Below are 9,368 nucleotides of genomic sequence, written 5' to 3'. Positions count from 1 at the left end.
ACTAAAAAAAAACAAATAAATAAATCCCACTGACACAAATGAATTCATGACATTTTCAAAATTCATAATCTAAAAAAATAAAATCCACCTATCTACGAGTCTGGCTGCATAACCAGCCACCTAGCAACCAATCGGAACACCTTAGCAACCATTCAATATTAAATGTTAAGATAAAGTGAAAATGGATACAGTCTGATACAATGTAAAGCGTGAGAGAGGATGAGGAAGTTTCAGTCTATGAGTGGTGAACAGATGTGTGTGTGTGTGTGTGTGTGTTGGGGAGGGCGAAGTGGGCGGAGCTGCTCGGTGACTGGCGTGTGCCTCTACAAAAGCAGGACTGAATAATACAGATGCTCATTAGAATATTATTTGAAGTGTCTATCCAAAAGAGGCGGAGAATCGTACATTTACTAGAAAGTAAAGCAGACATTAATGAGCGCGTCTCAGCCGCCTCACGGCCAGGGAGTTCAAATGTGCCCGTCTACAGCCGACTTCACTTCCTGCTCGGGCTGCTTCCAATATTTAAGCACTTAAGTACTTAATTTGTGCCTTTGTTCTATTGTTTTCATTTGTCCTACTGCTTGCCAAGTAGATTGTCCAAAAATAAATTAATAAACACCACAATTATATACAATTAATTGAAAAAATAACTAAATAGAAATAAAATATATTAATAATAAATACTGTTTTCATTCATCCCACTGATTATAATTGTTACAAAAAAATCTAATTTAAAAATTAATTAATTAACAATGTATAAAAATGAAATTAAATAAAAAGTACTTCTAAAATTAACTTAAAAACCAAATAAAATACTTTTAAAAATAAAAATACGAATTATAAATAAAATAAGATCAAGAAATACTTTTTAAAAATAAATAAATAAATAAAATATAATATATATAAAATATAAATATAAATATTTATAACAAGAAAAAAATAAAAATAATAAAATAAATAATTTTAAGATATGAATTAAAAACATAATAAAATAAAAAATAAAATTAATTTAAAAAATAAAATTTAAAAAATAATTCCCACTGACAAAAATGAATTCATAAACATTTCAAAAATCAGAATTTGAAAATGTAAATAATATAAATAACATATATTTAATTTTTTTTTTAAACTTTTACATAAAGGAGTGTTCAATATTAGTTTTGCATTGACTACTACTATTTTGTTATTGAGACAATCCTAGTCTATTCTTGCTACCCTAATACACATAGACATCAAAACCACCAACCTGCATTAAAATAATATCATAAACTACTTCTATTTAATGGAGTCTGTGCCTCACATCCAAATGAGCTCTTGCTTAAAGGGTAAGAAAGCCTCCTAACCCTTAAACAGCACATATCCTGTTAGCGGTGGGAGCAGCCCACTATTGGTACGAGAGAAAAGGGATGAATGTTCAAGTTTCACTTCCTTTCCCAAAGTGCTGACCCAGCAGTGTCCACCTATACGCCTTTCCACAATGCTAAATATATTCAATCACTTGAGAAAAGCCTTCGCTTGTAGGATGTGGAGAAAGAAGACGGCAGAAGCAATTTCGAAACAGAGTTCAAGAAAAGCTTTTACAGAAGGCCGAACGCAGAGGAACTGGAAGGCAGCGCTCCAATCCATGTTTTTGCCAACAACGCTTACATAAGACAACGTTTGATCCTGTGTTCGCACCGGTCATGTGCAGGTTTGAGTGGAAACAAGAAGTCGAGGCTAATACACCCACCTAGTGTGCTGACTACTGGCTTTAAACGTGCCGCAACGTCAAACCCTGGTTAGTGTTTAAGACGGTCTGATCTAAATAAACACATGACGCACATCTAGACGTCTTCAGTGGGGATTCCTCAGCGCAAACCACCCTCTGCCTCAGGTAACAATGCTTTATTCATCTGCACGGGATGCAAACAAAAGCAGCGATGTTTCGTATATCACGCCGCAAATCAACTAATTACGCAGGCGGTCTCAAGGTGGCCACTTACAGCGCTCTGTTCATCACCAGACACAAACACTTTAACTCTCAGACGACGGGCTCAGCAGCGAGCTTCATAATCAAAATTATTTTTCTCTAAAATGCTCCCAGAGGACAGGGAAGGTAATAACAAAAGCAAGCGCAGATTTGGAAGCCAATATATACAAACGCGGGAGAGATTCTGCTATTCATCATGACTCCAATGAATCTGGAGCAGCACGTGTGCGCCGATGTTGTGAATCGCTGCATTAACAGACGACGCACCGCTCTGGGTCACCTTACATCATGAAATTAAAAAAGAAAGAAAAAACAAAGTGTCATGAAAATAAAAAATAAAAGTGCAGTGGATGAAAGGGTTTTCTTATACACACACACACACACACACACACTTTATATACAAAAAAAAAATTCAAAAACGAAAATTGTTTGTGGTCATTTATCCTACACACTTATCAATCACCTACAGGTGTGCGAGGGTAATTGTTGATTGATATATGTAAAAAAAAAAAAAGGTAAAATTTAAAATTTCGTATTCAGATAAATGCAATGACACCACAGACACAAAACAGGTTTTGTTCTTTGAGCAAAGTGTATTTTCTCCATTCCGTGCTTTTGATTTCAGGGTGAAATATGACCTGTATATTTTCTTGGCAAGTTTCATGAGTATGGGATTACATCTCTGCCACAATTCTGCGTGCGAAAGATCATATTTTGAGCGCGCAAAAGTGTGTTTTGCACACGCGCGAACTGAGTATAAGTTGAGAGTGACTCTTGAAGGACCAGCACCACATCCTCTTGTACCACTGTTTGAAGAATTTATCTTCCGGAATCTGGCCGCAAGTTTTGGGAGTTCATTTTTAGTCCTGTTTAATAATTATGCTCACCTGAATATAAGGCGTTTTTCACTTCCAGCCTTCATGAACAATAATATATAGATTATAAGTGATTAAATACAAGATTAATAGCAGTTATTAAGACTGATGTTGTTTGGAATTGGTCAAATGTGCTTGGAAAAAAATATAAACAGAATATCAACTTGCATAATAATTATGCATGCACTGTACTGTATTGTGTTGGGTTGGGTTGTGTTGAGGAAGCCAGCCGTCGATATTTAGAGAGCACTGAGGGCAGGCAACAGGTGAGCAAGCTAGTGAAACATTGCACGCGCAAAAGAGTGAGACTGCACACATCCAAAAACTTATTTTAAATGCAAAATTGATTTTCATGCGCTCTAAATACTTTCTTCTTTGCGAAACGAACATTATCTCAACAAAACTCAGATCGCGCGCGTGCAAAATGCACTTTTGTGCGCTCAAAATATGATCTTTCGCACGCAGAATTGCGGCAGAGATCTTAGCCTATACATGAGACTCACCCATAGACAGATCCTGACGATACACAGCAGCACACACACAAACACACATGTATCCACACTCTAAATGGTTTTCTTGGCATAGAGGCGGATTTGGAGACGTGGGAACTCTTTAACGAGCTGCTGGCGTCAGGAGAGGATGTCGTACAGGGAGAGCGCAGAGTCTCCCGAGTCCTCGTATCGTGCGAGGAGCCGTGTCTCCAGGACAGTTCATCTGTTAGACCAGGTTAAAGGCTGCCGGGAGCTTCCTGCTGTTCTCTGGCTGCCTGCTAAATAATTAGCCTCACCTCCACCAAACACCACTTTCTCCCTGCATTACACTGCTGAGCGTAAGCTACTTCATCTCTCGGTTTTTTGGAAGATTCACTGAAGCAGTCGATTCTACAGCACTACAAACAATTTTAAATATTTATTGAGTTTTCTTATAATTGATATTTACATATTTTTAAAATATGTATGAGAACATGACTAGAGAAAAAGATTTCAATTTTTAAAAATGCATTTTAAAAATGTTAATTTGAAATTTTAAGTATTTTTAATTTTTACATATTTTTATATGTAAAAAAACTTAAATTCATAAAAAAATCTTTGCATAAAAATATTTGTAAAAAATTACATGTAAATATATATATTTTTAAATATAAATATTTTGCATATTTACATATTTTAAAAAACAAAAACTTGAGGAAACATTACATTAATAAACATTTTCATAATTTAAAAATTACATGTAATTTTTTTTATCTAAATATTTTTATTATTTACATATTGTTTAGCAACAAAAACAAAATATTTAAATTCTAAAAAATTCACACGACATGCAAATTACATGGAAATATTTTTAAACAAGCATTTTTTATATTAACACATTTTTAAGATATGAGAAAAATATTTACATTAAAACATACACATATTTTCTAAATATCTACATATTTTTAATATTTACATATTCTTTTTACAAATATGTAAAAAAAAGAATATATATTTAAATATATTTGTAAAAAGGATTTTTACACATTAAAAATAATTTCTATATATATTTTTAAAATATAAAACTTAAAATATATATTCCATATAAACTCTCAATTGAGCTCATAAAAGATGCACGCATAAAAGTGCAACATGTCACAGCTTTAAACAAGCATTTTTTATATTAACACATTTTTAAGATATGAGAAAAATATTTACATTAAAACATACACATATTTTCTAAATATCTACATATTTTTAATATTTACATATTCTTTTTACAAATATGTAAAAAAAAGAATATATATTTAAATATATTTGTAAAAAGGATTTTTTTACACGTCAAGTATTTTAAGTGAAGGCATTTTCTATTATAATTGCACTATGTACGCAACGCAATGGCGAAAGCAGCTTCAATGTACCTCGCACATGCCACAGTGACATTTATTGGGTTTTTATGACAAATAATTATACCCCATGTCGTATATCATGCTTTTATAAGCTGGAGCTGGCGGATGCGTGCCTGAGTTATGTCAGCGCCCGTCCTGCAGGGGGATTTACTGCGCCGACAGATAATGTTTAAGGCAGAGTTAATGGAATAGCTGGGGCAACAAGACAATTAGTTCGACTTTAATTAAGACATTTTCTCTGTGGTCAGTTTTATTTAAGCACTTAGGTAAAACCCTGAGGAGTTCACACACTTCAGACTGGCACAGCAGGACAATCTATAGCTAATACGCAGCTTGGGACAGCGGGAAATTACAACATGCTAGAAATGCTAACGCGATGCTGCTACAAGAGGCAGAAATAAGCTGATTTGAGAGTTTTGAACTTGGTCTGACCGCTGATGAGGTCAGGATTTAGATTATGGATGGACCATCTAGTGTGGCAGTTATCAACTGGGGGACAGTTGCATATGACGTTTAGCATTGTTTTTTCTTTTCTAAGCATAGATTGTTAAAGGGACAGTTGACCCAAAAATGAAAATTGTAATAATTTATTTCACCCTCGTCATTACAAACATGTATGGCTTTCTTCTTTCTATAAGATTTTATTATTTTTTTTTAAGCTATTTTGAAAGTTGGGATCAAAACAATATTGAACCTTACGTACTTTTATTGTTTGGATAAACAACAAAAAACATTTTTTTAAAATGTTAGAAGACTTTTTTTTTAACAGGTAACAGCATTTCAGGTCACCTTAAAATGAAATGAAAAATTAAATTAAATTAAATTAAATTAAAAATAAAAATTAATTAAATTTAAAATTAAATTAAATTGAATTAATTTAAAATAAAATAAAACATAAAATAACATACAATAACATAATCCCGAAATAGGCTTTTTCTTAAAGCAAAATATATATAAAAATATATTATAAAATTACTATAAATATCAACAATGAAATTATAAATAAACAGAAAATAAATAATACATTTTACTACACACACACACACATTCCTTTTTGAATATTTATTTATATATTGAGTAATTTACATATAATTTTATATACAATTTTTATTGACCTATGCCTTTAAGATGGCAAACTAAACAGGTTTTTTTTTTTAAACGGGTAAAAGCAGTTCCCTTTTTTGGGGGGGAATGACCAAAGTTGTGCTTCCAAACAAGCTGTATTTTGGCATAAATTCATTGGTCACTTGGCAAAACTAGCCAAACTATGACACAGTGTTAACATATAAGGATAGTGTGACATGCCCACTTCCTCAAAAATGAAACTACACAAAAAGCAAAGAAAATACAACCAGACTGAGATAAAGGTTTTGGTTTCTTATGAACTTATATTATACAAAACAACAAATATGAAGTGTAAATCCCGTGAGTTCTCAAAAAAACTAGTTGAGAACCACAGATCTAGGTCTGCATAAGGGTGCTTTTATGCAACCAGCGAGGTGAAGTTTCTATCAGACGAGCTGCTGGATCTGCCGTGAGGACCTGACGCTACCGAGTCGAGGAGATTGATAACTCCTCGTTTCCTGGCCGACAGCGAGGCTAGTCACTCTCACACACCCTGACAAAGTAAATGAAGAAGAATGGCGGCTGGGGCTTTTTTCCACCCCTGAAAAGCACAGCAGAAATGTGCGCAGACAGCCTCGCGTTTCCAGAGATCGACAAGTCTGAGTGCTGTGCAAATTTCCACCATAAATCCTCTCCCGTCCAACGCCGGAGCACTACATCCCATGCCGGCCTACAAACAGACGTGCATCTAACCTTTCCGGCCCCAAAACCGACCTTTTCAAGTATTTCTGTCTCGAAATGTCCAATTAGCTCTGACCCACACATTGGAAAAGGCAGAGGAATGCAGCACAGCTACTAAACACAAACGTCTCATGCATGCTTACCTGCATAAACAGAACAACGCATATCGAAGATTTTACAACAAGAAGGGCTGACATCTGTGTCGCACTGCTTGTTTTCACAAGGAAGCCCACAATGCATTGCTCAACATCGCTCGTGCAAACAAACAAGTGGTTTCCATTATGCTGGAAGATATTGGAGCCAGGGAATGTTTGCTTTGGGGACGATGGCAGCGATTCGAAACACGGTGCTTAATGATGCAAAACCTGTTTTTGTTGTTTACCCTTGTAGGCCTGTATCTGGCCATCATCTTATTCCCGCCACCCTGGCAAGAACAAACCGAATTTAATGTGATGTGTGTTTTCAGCCCACTGGCTCCACAGTCACACCCCTCCAGATGAGCAGCGAGACGCCACTTGCTTTATAAAGTGCTTCAGTCATGAAGAGGAAAAACGTGATAGTGTTGAGAATGTGAAACCATTTTTTAAAGAAACAGTTCACCCAAAAATGAAAATTTGCCAAAATTTACTCGCCCTCAGGTCATCCAAGATGTAGATGAGTTTGTTTCTTCATCAGATTTGGAGAAATGTAGCATTATATCACTTGCTCAGCAATGGATCCTCTGCAGTGAATGGGTGCCGTCAGAATGAGAGTCCAAACAGCTGATAAAAACATCACAATAATCCACAAATAATCCACACCACTCCAGTCCATCAATTAACGTCTTGTGAAGTGAAAAACTGCATGTTTATAAGAAACAAATTAATCATTAAGGCATTTTTTCCAGCTAAATTATGAGTCCTCTATCGATAATAATGCTTTCTCCAGTGAAAAAGTTGTCTTGTCTGAATCAGGAGAGAAATATGCACAGATCAAACACTGTTTACAAGCAAAAACAGTCCAAAATAGATGCTAAATAAATATGTGGGTGGATTTTGATGTGAGAGGACAACAGAAGATGGACTGGAGGTTTCACTGGAGGAAGCGTTATTATGGATTATGGACAGTTTACACTTAAAAATGCCTTAATGATGGATTTGTTTCTTACAAACACACAGCTTTTCACTTCACAAGACATTAACTGATGGACTGGAGTGGTGTGGGTTACTTGTGGATCATTGTGATGTTTTTATCAGCTGTTTGGACTCTCATTCTGACGGCACCCATTCACTGCAGAGGATCCATTGGTGAGAAAGTGATGAAATGCTACATTTCTCCAAATCCGATGAAGAAATAAACTCACTACATCGTGGATGGCCTGAGGGTGAGTACATTTTTTTAAATCTTTCTATTTAAGACTAAAAAGGAGAGGAAAAAATGGTTTAACTTAGTAAGCCATCAAATCAAAAACTAAATTAAACTAAAATGAAACAAAAAGAAAATAAAGAAATATGATTATTGAAGGCGGGGCATAGAGGAGAAACAATAATGTACAGTATGTGGAAAATAATGTGATTTTTGAACCTTAAACAACAACATATGACCCCTTTAATATTATTCTGCAATGATGCAATAAATTGAACAAAATTGACGGTAAAGACATTTACTATGTTCCAAAAGATTTCTAATTCAATTAAATGCAGCGTTGAACTTTCTATAAGGAAAAAGAAAGTCTGCGCTCTTTTTTCCTCATCCCAGCATGATTAGAAAGCATGTGAACATGTGCGTTTCTGTGTCTCATGTGCAAGTTATTAAACGCTGACATTTCAACCCCTCCGCGCCCTTAAGGCGGGTCACCCACGAGTTCCCAAAGAGGCCAGTGTGTCTCAAAAGTAGCCAATTTTAGCCCGAGCCCAACACTGCGACGTTGTTCCAGAAACCAAGTTAACCGTACTGAAAGCCTCACTCCGTTTCTACACAAACCAGTTTGTTTTCTTCTTCGGACCACCCAAACACATGGGAGCGGATCAAAAGCATTTTTAACACAGCCGTTAACGTCTGCTAAACCAGTCGATGGAGCGATTACTACCACGTCCCCTCAGTGCTCGCCACTTCAAGAACAAATTAGATGTTAAAAATATAAATTCAAAGTCAAATAACAGCAGCCAAATATAGTATATAATGCTCGCGAAATGAAAGAGGGGAGTTGGAAACCTTGAGCGGGGTCAAGGAGGAGCTGCTTCCCTGCTTACAAATTAAATAATTGATCTCATGAGACGTTTGGACAACATTAATGACTGCAATCGCAGCCTTATATTTATGAATACTTCAGCAAATTCAATTCCATAGCGAAATACTTGTCTAATTGAGTTTGGAAAATCCCAGTGAAGTAAATATAACCGACGTCGTCAGCTGTGAATTATCTGGAAATAAACTTGATGAAAACATGCTAGACTGTTATTGACATACATTTGTGATGTTTTCTTCATCCTGCAGTGGACTGAAGCACATCGTTGGGCTTTAGCAGTAAAATTACCAATATATGCAAAAGTATAAAAATCATTTAACATACATGTTCAAATTTTAAATTGAATCTAATGTTAAGTCTAAAGAAATACATTAGATATTCACAATATATCTGTGATGATTGTGATGCCAATATAAAATATTTGTAGGTAAATATTGCTGTTTATTTATATGTACTGTTATATTAGTGCATATAAACAAAGATTTCTAAGTAGTATATAAAAAACATTACTCCTTCTGACTTCAAATCAAAAACATAAATATTGAAAATAAAATGAGACAAAGGCAAAACAATTTTATTTTATCTATTAATCGGCTCGCCAAAAAAATTATA

At 34.9% G+C, this 9,368-nt stretch overlaps 1 protein-coding gene across 1 annotated transcript in view; it reads right to left on the bottom strand.

The window, feature by feature from the left end:
- Window positions 1–9,368, bottom strand: part of LOC107654486 (zinc finger SWIM domain-containing protein 6-like) — a 95,238-nt gene that overhangs the window by 47,689 nt on the left and 38,181 nt on the right. The window lies entirely within an intron of this gene.

Source organism: Sinocyclocheilus anshuiensis, unplaced genomic scaffold, assembly GCF_001515605.1.
Source record: "Sinocyclocheilus anshuiensis isolate Anshui unplaced genomic scaffold, SAMN03320099.WGS_v1.1 scaffold269, whole genome shotgun sequence".
Taxonomy (NCBI): Eukaryota; Metazoa; Chordata; class Actinopteri; order Cypriniformes; family Cyprinidae; genus Sinocyclocheilus; species Sinocyclocheilus anshuiensis.
Note: the sequence above shows the minus strand (reverse complement) of the source record. Positions and strands in the feature narration are given on the sequence as shown.